This window comes from Balaenoptera acutorostrata, chromosome 6 (genome assembly GCF_949987535.1).
Source record: "Balaenoptera acutorostrata chromosome 6, mBalAcu1.1, whole genome shotgun sequence".
NCBI lineage: Eukaryota > Metazoa > Chordata > Mammalia > Artiodactyla > Balaenopteridae > Balaenoptera > Balaenoptera acutorostrata.
In genome coordinates, this window is record NC_080069.1 from 86312320 (window position 1) to 86329895 (window position 17576).

General features: G+C 37.2%; 1 protein-coding gene across 1 annotated transcript in view; it reads left to right on the top strand.

Annotated features, from left to right (window-relative positions):
• Positions 1-17576, top strand: part of LOC103019235 (spermatogenesis-associated protein 31D4-like) — a 215289-nt gene that overhangs the window by 62991 nt on the left and 134722 nt on the right. The window lies entirely within an intron of this gene.

Here is a 17576-nt window from a genome sequence, read left to right on the forward strand (position 1 = left end):
TCACTTTGGCATACAACAGAAACTAACACAGTATTGTGAAGCAATTATACTCCAATAAAGATCTATTAAAAAAAGAAGCAAGTTAGAAGAGATGGACTCTAGGGTTACTGCCAAGTTTGGGATTTTTCTTTTATTTGATTTAGATTGTTGACTTGAGATAAGCAACCCACAGCCCTGGGTCCGATGCCCTTCTTGGCTAACTGGTAAGTTATGCAAAGTTCTAATGGCCTGATTAACACTAAGTTCTAATGACTTGAATATCAACATCAAAACTATTTCATATTTGCATTACTGTTAAGTCTCTAAACATGTTGACGTTTTAATTGTTCTGGAGTAGGCTCCATTATTTTTTCCCCCTGCATTTTGGCAGGATTGATTGGATAAATCATAGAAAAACAAATTAAATTTGCAATCTGGCCACTTTCTGTAAACAAGCGCAAGATAAGGGCTGCTGAGGGTTTATAGCTATGACAATAGCCACCTTGAGTCAAGTGGAATTGCTTTAGAGGGTTCATGTAGAAAGTGAGTCATCAACTGTGGAGCAGTAAAGACGACCAAGAGGATACAGACATGGAAGGAGATATCATAGAACTGGGGCAGAGTCAGCAGTGGCCTGTATTATATTTTGAGGAGCTTCAAGAAAGGCCCTTGTCCAGCTTTAAAAAAAATAATGTTGAAGCCATATGTGTTTATCAAAACCCCATCTTCAATGCAACAAGATATATAAATATTATTAATCTGTGGTTCCAGTGGAGTAGACAGCTGAATTTCTCCTAACATTCTTACATTTCTTTTGCTCTATTTTGATGCCCAGCTATTAGACTCAAGTTGGGTGGGTGTCACTGAGTGGCAAGAGTGTAGTACTTTTAGATCCATTCCCCCAACCCACCAGCATTTTATACCCAGTTATTTGTAACCCCTGTCATTACTGTCTCACAAAGTTCATTATAATATGATACCATGTCACCATAGATACCTACAAGTGATGCATTTGTACAGTTATTTAGCCCTTTGGAAGGTGCCTCCTTGAAATTTAATTTGTGGGATTCCCAAGTTTTTTCCCATTATAGTCATCCTGGCTACCAACCACTTACTCGTTTGTCTTAGGTACCTGAAATTCCCACTGTTAGAGTTATTCCTTTAGTTTTCAGAGAAGACTCTTTCAGAAAGGTAATCCACTAAATCACTTGAATAGAGTTAATTTATCAGATCAGTTTGCTTATCTTTTCTTTCCTAGGATTCCCTATGTATCACTCAGAGTCTCTTTAGGAAATGGATGGCATATTCAAGCTGGGTAATTGAAGAGAATTTAATGAAGGGGCTGTTTATGAAGCATGTGTGGCTTAGGAACAGCCCATGCTAATAACATGTGCCTTCATTAGCCCACCTAGGCCTGATGGGGCAAGGGGCAGTTCCTGGAACCTGGAGAAGTGGTTGCCTGAAGAGGCTACCTGAGAGTTGCTGTGACATTTGGCGGAGGGATGAAGCAGGGAGCAAGCTGGAGAATAAATATCCAGCCTTCACTCTTCTCTCTCCTTCTATATACTCTTGGTCTCCCACATTGACTAAACCCAAACAAAACCAGAGGACATAGAAGCCCACTGGTGTCATCCATATAAGTCAGTCTCCTGGGGCAGGGCAGAGAGTGGATCTGGAGGGGCAAAAGGAAGAGATCCAGCACAATCAGTAGCAAAGTTGGAGTTCCCACTGTTCTCCACCTCCTTACCTTCACTGTTCCTGTGGGCCATCCCATTTATAGTTTCTACTCCTCCCTTCATCCTGTAGGTGGATGTCCAAATAACTCCACCTGAATCTCCCCTTGGCATCTCACTCTCAACATGCCCTGAATGAATTCATCACACTCATCATCTTTATGCCCTTTATTCCCTTGTATTTTCATAGTTAAGGTATCACTATTTTAGTGCCCAAGTCAGAAATCTAGGAATCATTTTATACCACAATCTTTCTCTCACCCCAATGTCCTATCACCAATTCTGCTCATTTTACCTCCAAGATATTTCTCTCTCTAACTCCTTTTTTTCTTTATTTCTACTCCCAGTTTTCTGGTTTAGGTCATTACTACTTCTTGTAACCTGTCTTCCGGCCTCTAGTAAGTTCCCTCTTGAAACTGTGACCCACATTGCCATCAGAGTGTGCATTTAAATATCAAATTCTGTTTCATTCATTCATTTATTAAGAAAATATTTATTGTAAACTATTATGTGCCATATATTATGCTAAATGTTAGAAATTCAGAAATGAATAAGACATGTTCTCTGCCTTCAATTATAATCTCATGGTAGAGAGAAGTAAGTATAGATAGATAGAATTATAAACCAGGCACTTATCTCATAATAAGGGTAAGAGTGGCAGAGAAAACTCCCTGGAGAAATTAACACCTAAGCTTAGCCCTGAAGGGCTGATAGGAGTTAATCAGGTAAAAGGAAGGAGAGGAGGAGAGACAGGTAGGGAAAGATATTTCAGGCTATGAGTGCAACCTGGTGCACATCCTAAAAGCAAGAGAGAGCATAAAGAGCTGAAAGAATTTAAAGTAATATAGTGTGGGCAAAGCAGAAAGTATGAAATCACTGGTCAGATGATGAAGAGTTTTAAGGACTTTGGACTTCATCTCAAAGATTATGAGGACCCCAGAGGACTTTAAGCTGAGGATTGGCATGATCAGATTTGTGTTTTGGAAGGATTACTCTTATAGTTGTTTGGAAAAGAGATTTGAAAGGGGTAAAATTGGAGGCAGATTAGCCAGTTGTTAAGAGCTTTTACTGAACTCAGGAAGTAGTGGTAGATACAGAATGATCCAAAATATATTAAAGTGGTATTATTCATAGGAGACATTGAAGGATTGAACTTGGAGGGTGAAGGAGAGAAAGAGATCAAGACTGATGCCTAGGACTCTGGTTTGGGCAACTGGGTAGACAGTGCTAATGTTCACCGGGGTAGGGAATTCAAGAAGATGAGGTGTAGGAACATCAGGTAATGAACTCAATTTTGGACACATCCAATTTGTGGTTCTTGTAGGCCATTCAAGTGGAGACTTTGAGTTGGATGTTCAGATCTAGATTTTGAATTATGTCAAGAGATGAGGTTTCTCAAGACAGTCCTATTGAATGAAAATAGGTTCCATGAAGGACCAACATGTAAAGCTTGTTGGGGGAAAGAAAGAACAAGTTCCAAAGAGCTAGGAAGAATTATCTACTGGATCAAGACCAAGCTCTTAAATTATAACTTTTCTCTCTCGCTTTATCTCATGCCAATCCCCAGTTTAGAATTTATGTTCTATTAATTCTTTTAGGTTCTATTCTATTAAGTTTTATTAGAACAAGTTGCTGGTGGTCCTTCATGGATACCCGAGTCTCTATTCCTTGGATATCTGTTTGCTGTTTGCTTTTAGCCTTTTCTTTCTCTACCTGGAATATCTGTTCCCTCTTCTTTATCTGGTTACAGCCTAATTAGCCTTCAAAAGTAATCTCAAGCTTGTCTGCTCTGGAAAGACTTAACTTGAGTCCCCTTGGTTGAACTAGATGCTCCCTCCCTCCTTCCTTCCCGTAGCTTTTGCGTGTATATTTATCCTAGCACTTACATGATATTGATATCATCTGTCTACCTAGCTTACCACAAAAATTGTTTCATTAGTTCAAGAATTGTATTGCAGGTTGGATTCCCCAGGAAGCAGATTCTGAGACAGACTTTAGTGTACAAGATGTTTATTCAGGAGCGCCCTTGGGATGAACACCTGTGGAAAGGAGAAGGCAGCAGGAGTGGGCCAAGGGAGAAATCAAGCCCTGTTGCAAACCCAGCTGCCTCATCCAACACCATAAAGAGGTCTGGAGCTGACTGCCCTTTCAGAGTTGTTCTAAATTGGCATGGGATGGCCGGGCCTCCCTTACCTGATCAATCATTTGGCGTGGGCAATCCCAGGAAGGGGCATGACATTGGAAGAGGCAGCTCTGCAGCTGAAGCAATCCTTGCAGTGGTTGACAGCTGAAGGCCATCTGCTGACAGCACTTTCTGCAGCTGGGACAGCACTTCATTTCCTGAAGGGGGATGGAGCAGTGCATTGCAAAATCTACCACACACCAGATATTTTTCTTTGCATTTCTGGGGCCTGCCATACTATGTGGCAGATGAAAACTGTGGGCTGGGACTGAGCAGTGGTTATCCTCCTCAGACAGGCTTGTGACCTCTAGTTCTCCAGACACACATTCTCCCTGCTCCCTAATGCATGGAACCCTGCCTGCTGCATGTATTGACATTACCTATAGTCTTTTGAGTTTGCCACCCCTGTTAGTTACTAACAAATGTTTATTGAACTGAAGTCAATATCACTGAATTACACTTCTCAAGAACATTTATATATATTTATTTAATCCTTTAAAACAACCCTAAAAGTTAGATATAATGATCACCCCCATATTTACAGATGAGGAAACTGAATCCCAGAGTGGCTCAGTGATTTGCTCAAGGGTCTTTAGCTAGGAAGTGGCAGGATTATGACTTATATCAAGTGTTCTTATTTAGAACCTCATGCTCTTCCATTATGGCATCCGAAGGCTTTGGGGGTATTCCTGCTGGAAGACGATTGGGTGGGCCTAGGTCTTGACTAGGCTCGATGGGAAGAAAAAACATCTTAACAAAACCAAAAATATTCAGGGAGGAAGAAACTGGAAATTTTCTAAGCTGGCAGCAAGGACTGGAAAGGGAGACTATTCATTTAGGACCTTCTTTTCTCATATGGTTTCAAAGGAGTAAAAACAATTAGAGCTGCAAGGCAGAGTAGCAGACAAGACAAGGTTGATGAACAAAGGGGAGAGCAATGTAGGAAGATAGCAACATTTCATACACAGCCACGCACATACTGAAAATGTGTCAGCAATGCGAGGTCATTGTTAATTGCCAAGAATAAGTCTGAAATAGATTGCTAAATGAGAAACAGTATTGCCAAGGCTGAGTTGTTTGCCTGCCTCAAAAGGACAAATTCTGAGAGGTGGAATGAAAGAAAATTTATCCAGTTGACTATAAAATGGAAATATGATGGCTCCAGTGCTGGATATGGATTAGAACTTTTTTTCCATTACACTAAACTTGACTAATCAAAAGGCTTTATAAATTACATTTTTCTTCTCTACATAATTTTTTTTCTAGTTTTATTGGGGTATCATAGACAAGTAAAATTTGTATATATTTAAGGTGTATAATATGATATTTTGATATACATATACATCGTGGAATGATCGCCACAATCAAGCTAATTAACTCATAGTTACTTTTTTGTGCATGTGGTGAGAACACTGAGATCTACTGTCTTAGCAAATTTAAAGTGTACAAAACATTATCGTTAACTCTAGTCACCATGCTGTACGTTAGGTCCCTAAAGCTTATTCATCTTCTAACTAAAAGTTTTTACCTTTTGACCAACATCTCCCCATTCCCCTCATCCCCAAGGCCCTGGTAACTACCATTCTACTCTTTGTTACTATGAGTTCAGCGTTTTTAGAGTCCCACAGAAGTGAGATGAGACAGTATTTGTCTTTTTGTGTCTGGCTTATCTCACTCAGCATAATGTCCTCCGGGTTCATACATGTTGCCACAAATGGCAGGATTTCCTTCTTTTTTAAGGCGGAATAATATTCCATTATGTACGTATACCACATTTTCTTGATCCATTCATCTATCGATGGACACTTAGGTTGTTTCCGTATCTTGGCTACCATGAATAATGCTGCAGTGAACATAGGAATGCAGATGTCTCTTCAACATAGTGATTTCATTTCCTTCAGATGTACCTCCAGAAGTGGGATTACTGGGTCATACGGAAGTTCCATTTTTTATGTTTTGAGGAACCTCCATACTGGTTTCCATAGCGGCTGCCCCAATTTACATTCCCGCCGACAGTGCACAGGGTCCCTTTTCTCCATATCTTTGCCAACATTTGCTATCTTTTGACTTTATATGCTAGCCATCCTAACAGGTATGAGGTGATATCTCATTGTCACTTTGATTTGCATTTCCCTGATGATTAGTGATGTGAAGCATCTTTTCGTATACCTGTTGTCCGTTCGTATGTCTTCTTTGGAAAAATGTTTGTTCATGTCCTTTGCCCATTTTTAAAATCAGGTTACTTTATTTTATTTTATTTTGCTATTGAGTTGTGTGAGTACCTTATATATTTTGGACATTAACCCCTTATTGGATATATGATTTACAAATATTTTCTCCCATTCCATAGGTTGCCTTTTTATTTTGTTGATTGTTTCCTTTGCTATGCAGAAACTTTTTCATTTGTGTAGTCCCACTTGTGTATTTTTGCTTTTGTTGCTTGTGCCTTTGGTATCAAATCAAAAGTAAATAAATAATCGCCAAGACCAAGGCCAAGCAGCTCTTCCCATATGTTTTCTTCTAGGAGTCTTATCATCTCGGGTCTTACATTTAAGCCTTTGATCCATTTTGAGTTGATTCTTGTGTGTGGTGTAAGATAGGGACTTAGTTTCATTCTTTTGGGTCTGTATATCTGTCTCTTCCAACAACATTTATTGAAGAGACTATCCTTTCCCCATTGAGTTTTCTTGGTGCCTTGGTCAAAGATTAGTTGACCATGTCCCTTTTCTGTTGAGCTTTTAACCTTCATCTCCTTGACTTTATTATAGAGTTCTTTATATATTAGGGAAAGTAACCCTTTAACTATAGTATGTTGTTACAGATATTTTGTTCCAAGTACTCATTTGGCTGTGCTTAAATGATGTATTTTTGCCATGTAAATGTAATTTTTTTTTTTAATTTTTATTGGCGTATCGTTGAGTTACAATGTTGTGTTACTTTCTGCTGTACAGCAAAGTGAATCATTTGTACATATACAAATATCCACTCTTCTAAGGTTCTTTTCCCATTTAGGTCATTACAGAGTATTGAGTAGAGTCCCCTGTGCTATACAGTAGGTCCTTATTAGTTATCTATTTTACATATAGTAGTGTGTATTTGTCAATCCCTTCTTTAGGACCAAATTCCGTGCTGGTCCCCCTAGGGGAGGCCCTGGAGGCTAGTGATTTGCAGGGAACATTGTTGACTTGGTTTTTAAGTTCTGAGTTTAACCCCATTTTGACCTTGTCTTTTTTTTTTTTTCACACACACACACTGTATTTTATTTTTACAAGAGATAAATAGACTGACACCAAGCATTGTACATGGATGACCACAACAAAAGCAACAATGATTGCAATTACCAAACATGAAACACACTCATACTATGTCATAATATTGACATTCAGTCCAGTAATCCTCCACTGTAACAGCTCCTTTACTTTGCAGTGAAAATTGATTTGTGTATTCTTTGCCTCTGAGACCTTGTGGGATTTTTTTTTTTTTAATTCAGACAGAAAGTCACAAAAATTATACTCATCCTCATCAATTCACTCAGTCCCATGTAATTAATTTTTTTTTATCTTGATCTTTTTTAGCACTTTTATGAGTTCATCAGTTTTTCATTAGAGTTCTGAAAATGCTTATTCATTCAGTTCAGCAGTACAGTCAGTTACCAGAAACCTGTACTTGTCAGAGTCTTTTCCATGAATTTCTTGAAGATGAAACCCTTTTATAGGAACATATTTGCAAAAGCATCAGAGTACACCCAGAACTGTCTGTAAATGACAAAAGACTTAAAAATGACCACAGTTAAAGATTTGATGAAAGTTCATAATAATGCAGTTGACAAGAAAATTAGTTATTTCTGAGATATACATTTTAACGTAATAACTAGGATTATTACTTATAACATTATACCAGAACATATAAGATTTTTAGAAATTTCATGTAATGTCTGAAACATTTATATTAACATATTTCCATACAAATAACCCAATGAAAGTTTAGTATTAGTTGTTTTGTTTGTTTGTTTTTTTATACTGCAGGTTCTTATTAGGCATCAATTTTATACACATCAGTGTATACATGTCAATCCCAATCGCCCAATTCAGCACACCACCATCCCCACCCCACCGCAGTTTTCCCCCCTTGGTGTCCATATGTCCATTCTCTACATCTGTGTCTCAACTTCTGCCCTGCAAACCGGCTCATCTGTACCATTTTTCTAGGTTCCACATACATCTACATAATTTTTAATAAAGGATTTTTTTTTCAAAAAGAAACACTTTTTTAAAATTTATTTTATTTTTTTTGCCACACCATGTGGCTTGCGGGATCTTGGTTTCCCAACCAGGGATTGAACCCAGGCCACAGCAGTGAAAGTACTGCGTCCTAACCACTGGACCACCAGGGAACTCCCAAGAAACGCTTTTTATTAAAAAGCTAGGAGATAAAATTCTTGTCTTCATCTCAAAACAACATTTTAATTTTAATTATTATGATTACATAATACTTGTTTCACACAAGAGAGACTTAAGGTATATGGATATAAAGTTGAAGAATATAAAATACATAATTTTTATCACATTGTATATTATCAAGTCTCAGAGATCACTTTTCTACTTTGTAACTTAGACTCACCCAGATTTTTCTCAGAGTTTGGAAAAATTAGTGAAAACAGGATTGATAAAATTAGGGGTTTTGGTTGAGGAAAGCACAACTATTAAATGGAAAATTACCAATAGCAATTTCCTTAAGTTTCATTAGTTGAGGTAAATATATATGCTTATATCATCTTTTACCACAGTGTTTGTATGTCTATCTATCTATCTATCTATTAATTTTTAGGGATCCATACTGTTATGGATTGAATTATGTCCCCTACAATTCATATGTTGAAGCCCTAACACCTCAATGTGACTATATTTGGAGATAGGACCCTTAAGGAATTTATTAAGGTTAAATGAGATCTTTAAGGTAGAGTTCTAATTTGAAAGGACTGGTAATCCTTATAAAAAGAGGCAGAGACAGTAGAGATATCTCTCTCCCTCTCCTCCTCCCCCCCATCTAGTATGTGCATGCACAAGCACAGAAAAAGGCCATGGAGGACACAGCAAGAAAGTGGGTGTCTATAAGCCAGGACAAGAGGAATCAACAAACCCCAACTCTGCTGGTGCCTTGATCTTGGGTGTCCAGCATCCAGAAGTTTGAGAAAATAAATTTCTGTTGTTTAAACTACCCAGTCTGTGGTATTTTGTTATATCAGCCTGAGCAGACATACATATATAGTAAAAGTAGGAAGACATGTATGGGAGTGATAAACACCAAATTTAATTTAGGGCTTAACTCTGGGGTCAAGGGAGAGGAATAAAATGGAAGATGGGTGCACATGGGATACAAAACATTTCAAAGTTTTAAAAGTAAACATGGATCCAGTTATGGTGGAAATAACTGCCAAGGAACAGAATAAAGAAAAAAGAATGAAAAGAATTGAAGACAATCTCAGAGGCCTCTGGGACAACACTAAATGCACCAACATTCAAATTATAGGAGTCCCAGAAGAAGAAGAGAAAAAGAAAGTGTCTGGGAAAATATTTGAAGAGATTACAGTGGAAAACTTCCCTAACATGGGAGAGGAAGTAGTCACCCAAGTCCAGGAAGCACAGAGAGTCCAATACAGGATAAACCCTAGGAAAAACACACTAAGGCTCATATTTATCAAACTAACAAAAATTAAATTCAAAGAAAAAATATTAAAAGCAACAAGGGAAAAGCAAAAAATAACATACAAAGGAATCCCCATAAGGTTATCAGCTGATTTTTCAGTGGAAACTCTGCAGGCCAGAAGGGAGTGGCAGGATATACTTAAAGTGATGAAAGAGAAAACCTATAACCAAGTTTACTCTACCCAGCAAGGATCTCATTCAGATTCGATGGAGAAGTCAAAAACTTTTCAGACAAACAAAAGCTAAGAGAATTCAGCACCACCAAACTAGCTTTACAACAAATGCTGAAGAAACTTCTCTAAGTGGAAACACAAGAGAAGAAAAAGACCCACAAAAACAAACCCCAAACAATTAAGAAAATGGTAATAGGAACATACATATCGATAATAACCTTGGATGTAAATGGATTAAATGCCCCAACCAAAAGACACAGGCTGGCTGAATGGATACAAAAACAAGACCCATATATATGCTGTCTACAAGAGACCCACTTCAGACCTAGGGACACATATAGACTGAAAGTGAAGGGATGGAAAAAGATACTCCCTGCAAATGGAAATCAAAAGAAAGCTGGAGTAGCAATACTCATATAAGATAAAATAGAGTTTAAGATAAAGACTGTTACAAGAGATAAGGAGGGACACTACCTCATGATCAAAGGATCAATCCAAGAAGAAGATATAACAATTCTAAATGTTTATGCACCCAACATAGGAGCACCTCAATACATAAGGCAAATGCTAACAACCATAAAAGGAGAAATCGACAGTAACACAATAATAGTAGGGGACTTTAACACCCCACTTACACCAATGGACAGATCATCCAAACAGAAAATAAATAAGGAAACACAACCTTTAAATGACACAATAGACCAGATATATCTAATTGATATTTATAGAATATTCCACCCAAAAGTGGCAGAATACACTTGCTTTTCAAGTGCACATGGAACATTCTCCAGGATAGGTCACATCTTGGGTCATAAATCAAGGCTTGGAAAATTTAAGAAAATTGAAATCATATCAAGCATCTTTTCTGACCACAACGCTATGAGATTGGAAATCAAGTACAGGAAAAAACCTGTAAAAAACACAAATACATGGAGGCTAAACAGTGTGCTACTAAATAACCAAGAGATCACTGAAGAAATCAAAAAAATACATAGAAACAAATGACAACGAAAACACGACGACCCAAAACCTATGGGACGCAGCAAAAGCAGTTCTAAGGGGGAAGTTTATAGCAATTCAATCTCACCTCAAGAAACAAGAAAAATCTCAAATAAACAATCTAACCCTACACTTAAAACAACAAGAGAAAGAACAAAGAAAACCCAAAGTCAGTAGAAGGAAAGAAATCATAAATATCAGAGCAGAAATAAATGAAATAAAAATGAAGAAAATAATAGCAAAGATCAATAAAACTAAAAGCTGGTTCTTTGAGAAGATAAACAAAATTGATAAACTCTTAGCCAGACTCATCAAGAAAAAAAGGGAGAGGATGCAAATCAATAAAATTAGAAATGAAAAAGGAGAAATCACAACTGACACCTCAGAAATACAAAGGATTATAAGAGACTACTACAAACAACTATATGCCAATAAAATGGACAACCATGAAGAAATGGACAAATTCTCAGAAAGGTGCAATTTTCCAAGACTGAACCAGGAAGAATTAGAAAATAAAAACAGACCTATCACAAGTAATGAAATTGAAACTGTAATTAAAAATCTTCCAACAAGCAAAAGTCCAGGGCCAGGTGGCTTCACAGGCGAATTCTATCAAACATTTAGAGAAGAGCTAACACTGATCCTTCTCAAACTCTTCCAAAAAATTACAGAGGGAGAAACCCTCCCAAATTCATTCTATGAAGCCACCATCACCCTGATTCCAAAACCAGAAAAAGGTATCACAAAAAAATTATAGACCAATATCACTGATGAACATAGATGCAAACATCCTGAACAACATACTAGCAAACAGAATCCAACAGCACATTAAAAGGATCATATGGGGGCTTCCCTGGTGGCGCAGTGGTTGAGAATCTGCCTGCTAATGCAGGGGACACGGGTTCGAGCCCTGGTCTGGGAAGATCCCACATGCCACGGAGCAGCTGGGCCCGTGAGCCACAATTGCTGAGCCTGCGCGTCTGGAGCCTGTGCCCCGCGACGGGAGGGGCCGCGATAGAGAAAGGCCCGCGCACCGCGATGAAGGGCGGTCCCCGCACCGCGATGAAGAGTGGCCCCCGCTTGCCGCAACTGGAGAAAGCCCTCGCACGAACCGAAGACCCAACACAGCCAAAAATAAATAAATAAATAAATAAATAAATAAATAAGAAAATCCTTTAAAAAAAAAAAAAAAAAAAAAAGGATCATACATCATGATCAAGTGAGATTTATCTCAGGGATGCAAGGATTTTTCAATATATGCAAATCCATCAATGTGATACAGCACATTAACAAATTAAGGAATAAAAACCATATGATCATCTCAATAGATGCAGAAAAAGCTTTTGACCAAATTCAACACCCATTTATGATAAAAACTCTCCAGAAAATGGGCATAGAGAGAACCGACTTCAACAAAATAAGGCCATATATGACAAACCCACAGCAAGCATCATACTCAATGGTGAAAAACTGAAAGCATTTCCACTAGGATCAGGAACAGGACAAGGATGTCCACTCTCACCACTCTTATTTTTTTTTTTTTTTTTTTTTTAAATTTTATTTATTTATTATTTATTTATTTATTTATTTATTTTTGGCTGTGTTGGGTCTTCGGTTCGTGCGAGGGCTTTCTCTAGTTGCGGCAAGTGGGGGCCACTCTTCATCGCGGTGTGGGGACTGCTCTTCATCGCGGTGCGCGGGCCTTTCACTATCGCGGCCCCTCCCGTTGCGGGGCACAGGCTCCAGACGCGCAGGCTCAGCAGCTGTGGCTCACGGGCCCAGCTGCTCCGTGGCATGTGGGATCTTCCCAGACCAGGGCTCGAACCCGTGTCTCCTGCATTAGCAGGCAGATTCTCAACCATTGCGCCACCAGGGAAGCCCTCACCACTCTTATTGAACATAGTTTTGGAAGTCCTAGCCACAGCAATCAGAGAAGAAAAAGAAACAAAAGGAATACAAATTGGAAAGGAAAAAGTAAAACTGTCACTATTTGCCAATGACATGAAACTCTACATAGAAAATCCTAAAGATGCCACCAGAAAACTACTAGAAAAATCAGTGAATTTGGTAAGGTTGCAGGATACAAAATTAATGCACAGAAATCTCTGGTATTCCTATATACCAACAATGAAAAATCAGAAGGAGAAATTAAGGAAACACTCCCATTTACCATTGCGACAGAAAGAATAAAATACCTAGGAATAAACCTGCCTAAGAAGGTGAAAGACTTGTACTCAGAAAGCTATAAAACACTGATGAAAAGGTGACATAAACAGATGGAGAAATATACCATGTTCTTGGATTGGAAGAATCAATATTGTGAAAATGACTATACTACCCAAAGTAATCTACAGATTCAATGCAATCCCAATCAAACTACCAACGGCATTCTTCACAGAATTAGAACAAAAAATCTTACAATTCGTATGGAAACACAAAAGACCCCAAATAGCCAAAGCAATCTTGAGAAAGAAAAACGGAGTTGGAAGAATCAGGCTCCCCGACTTCAGACTATACCACAAAGCTACAGTAATCAAGACAGTATGGTGCTGGCAGAAAAACAGAAATATAGCTCAATGGAACAGGATAGAAGGCCCAGAGATATACCCATGCACCTATGGGCACCTAATTTACGACAAAGGAGGCAAGAACATACAATGGAGAAAAGAGAGCCTCTTCAATAAATGTTGCTGAGAAACCTGGACAGCTACATGTAAAAGAATGAAATTAGAACACTCCCTAACACCATACACAAAAATAAACTCCAAATGGATTAAAGACTTAAATGTACGACCAGACACTATAAAACTTTTAGAGGAATATATAGGAAAAACACTCTTTGACATAAACCACAGCAAGATCTTTTTAGACCCACCTCCTAGAGTAACAGAAATAAAAACAAAAATAAACAAATGTGACTTAATTAAACTTAAAAGCTCTTGCACAGCAAAGGAAACCATAAACAAGACAAAAAGAACCCTCAGAATGGGAGAAAATATTTGTAAATGAAACAACGGACAAAGGATTAATCTCCAAAATATACAAACAGGTCATGGAGCTCAATATCAAAAAAACAAACAATCCAATTAAAAAATGGGCAGAAGACCTAAATAGACATTTCACCAAGGAAGACATACAGATGGCCAAGAGGCACATGAAAAGATGCTCAACATCACTAATTATTAGAGAAATGCAAATCAAAACTACAATGAGGTATCACCTCACACCGGTCAGAATGACCATTATCAAAAAAATCTAGAAACAATAAATGCTGGAAAGGGTGTGGTGAAAAGAGAACCCTCCTGCACTGTTGGTGGGAATGTAAATTGATACAACCACTATGGAAAAGAGTATGGAGATTTTTTCAAAAACTAAAAATAGAACTACCATATGTGCCAGCAATCCTACTACCGGGCATATACCCCGAAAAAACCATAATTCAAAAAGAGACATGCACCACAGTGTTCTATTGCAGCACTGTTTACAATAGGTGGGACATGGAACCAACCTAAATGTCCATCGACAGATGAATGGATAAAGAAGATGTGGCACATATATACAATGGAATATTACTCAACCATAAAAAGAAACGAAATTGAGTTACTTGTAGTGAGATGGATGAACCTAGCGTCTGTCATACAGAGTGAAGTAAGTCAGAAAGAGAAAAACAAATACTGTATGCTAACGCATATATATGGAATCTCAAAAAAAAAAATGGTACTGATGAACCTAGATGCAGGGCAGGAATAAAGATGTAGACATAGAGAATGGACTATAGAATATAGACAAGTTTAAAACAAAGTAATGCAAGCATGTATACAGTATAAATACTAATAAAAAGAAAGCTGGAGTGGCTTTATTAATATCAGATCAAGGAAAAATACCAAGGACGTTATATACTGATAAGAAATGTCAGCTTGGCAAGAAGATATAACAATCCTAATAGTGTACACCTAAAAGCAGAGCTTCAAGATACACAATAAAACCTGATAAAATTGAGTGGAGAAATGTACAAATCTATTATACTTAGAGACCTCAAAATCCTCTCAGTAATCAATACAAGTAGACAGAAAACCAGCAAGTATATAGAAGATCTGAACAACACTATCAACTATTTGACTTTTGTAGAACTCTAAACACAACAACAGCCGAATACACATTCTTTTCAAGTGCACAAGGAACATTCACCAAGATATACCATATCCTGGGCCATAAAACAAACCTGAACAATTTTAAAAGAATTGAGATCATATGAAGTATGTTTTCTGGTCATAGCAAAATTAAACTACAATTATAGAAAGATATATGGAAAACTCCAAATATTTAGAAACTAAAAATATACTTCTAAATAATTCATGGGTCAAAGAAACCTCCTAGGAAATTTTAAGATATTTTGAACTGAATGAAAATTAACATATTAAAATCCGTGCAGCTAAAACAGTGCTTAGAGGAAAATTTATAGTGCTAAAAATGCTTACATTAGAAAAGAAGAAAGGCCTCAAATCAATAATCTATGTTTTCACTTTAAGAAACTAAAAAAAGGACAAACTAAACTCAAAGCTAGCAGAAAAAAGAAAATTACAAAGAACAGAAATCAATGAAATTGAAAACAAACATTAGAGAAAATTAATATAACTAAAATCTAGTTCTTTGAAATAATAATAATAAAAAAAGATAAACATCTGGCCAGATGACCAAGAAAAGGAAAGAGAGAGATGCCATAAATTTCCAATCTCAAGAACGAAAGAGAGGGTATCACTACAAACCCTAGAGATACTGAAAGTATAATAAGGAAATGCTATGAACAATTCTATGTCCATAAATATGACAACATAGATGAAATGTACCAATTCCTTGAAAAACAGAAATTACAAAATTCATGAAGAAATAAATTACATGAATAGTTTGATTTCTGTGAGAGAAATTTAATTTGTAGTTACAGACTTTCTTAGAAAGAAAACTCCAGGCCCAAGTCATTTAACTGGTGAATCCTACCAAACATTTATGGAAGAAATTATAACAATTATATAAAACCTCTTCCAGAAAATAAAAGAGGGCAGGACACTTCCCAGCTCATTTTATGAAGCCAGAATTACCTGATACCAAAACAAAGACAATACAAGAAAACTATAGATCTTCATGAACATAGATGCTCCAATTCTCAACAAAATATTTGCAAATGGAATCCAGTCATATGTAAAAATGTAATACATTACAACAAAATAGGGTTTATCCTGGGAATGCTAGGTTGTTTTAACAGTCAATTTATTATTGTAATTTACTACATTAACAGGCAAAAGAAGAAAAATCACTTGATTATTTTAATACTTGCAGAAAAATCTTTTGATATAATTCAACATTTATTCATGATAAAATTATCAGTACTCTAGGAATAAAAGGGAACTTGTTTTACATGATTAAGGATATCTATAGAATCTTGTAGCCAACATTATATTTAATGAGGTAAGGATGTCTGCCCTACCACTTCTACTCAACATTCATAATGGAACTCCTAGCCAGTGCAACAAGGCAAGAAAAAGAAAAGGCATTCAGAATGGAAAATAAAACTTTCTGGATGACTTTACTGCCTAAGAAGAAGGTCTCAAAGAATCTACAAAAATGCTCCTAGAACTTAAAAGTGAGTTTGGTAAGGTCTCAAGCTATGAGATTAAAATGCAAAAAGCAATTGTATTCCTATATAAAGGAATATCTTGTTTTATTGAACTTCACTTATTGTCCATCACAGATACTGCGTTTTCTACAGATTGAAGGTTTGTGGCATCCCTGTGTTGAGCAAGTCTATCAATGCCATTTTTTGCTCACTTCATGTCTCTGTGTCACATTCTGGTAATTCTCACAACATGTCAAACTTTTTCATTATTATATTTGTTATGGTGATCTGTGATTAGTGATTTTTCATGTTACTATTAAGACTTGCTGAAGGCTTAAATGATGGTTAGCATTCTTTAGCACTAATGTATTTTTATTTATTTATTTTTAATTTTTCATTTATTTATTTTTGGCTGTGTTGGGTCTTCATTGCTGCTCACGGGCTTTCTCTAGTTGTGGCGAGCAGGGGCTACTCTTTGTTGTGGTGTGCGGGCTTCTCTTGTTGTGGAGCATGGGCTCTAGGTGTGTGGGCTTCAGTAGTTGTGGTGCGTGGGCTTCGGTAGTTGTGGTGCAAGGGCTCAGTAGTTGTGGCTTGTGGGCTCTAGAACACAGGCTCCGTAGTTGTGGCACACTGGCTTAGTTGCTCCGCAGCATGTGGGATCTTCGTGGACCAGGGCTAGAACCCATGTCCCCTGCATTGGCAGGCAGATTCTTAACCACTGTGCCACCAGGGAACCCCAGCACTAATGTATTTTAAAATTAAGGTATGTACTTGTTTTTTTAGACATAATGCTATTGCCAACCTAATAGACTTCAGGATAGTGTAAACATAACTTTTATATGCACTGGGAATCAAAAAAATTATGTGACTCACTTTATTGCGACATTTGGCTTGGTTGGTCTGGAACAAAACCCACAATATTGCTGAGGTATGCCTGTAATGACAATAAACAATTGGAAACCAAAATTGAAAATAAGTACCATTTACAATAGCGCCCCAAATCAATAAATATTTGGGTATAAATTTATCAGGATCTGTATGCTTAAAACTATAAAACACTGATAAAATGAATAAAAAGAAGACTATTCATGGATTAGAAGACTCGGTATACTTAAGATGTCAATTCTCCTCTTTTTGATCTATGTATTTGGTCCAATTCCAATAAAAATCCTAGCAAGTATGTTTGCACTTATT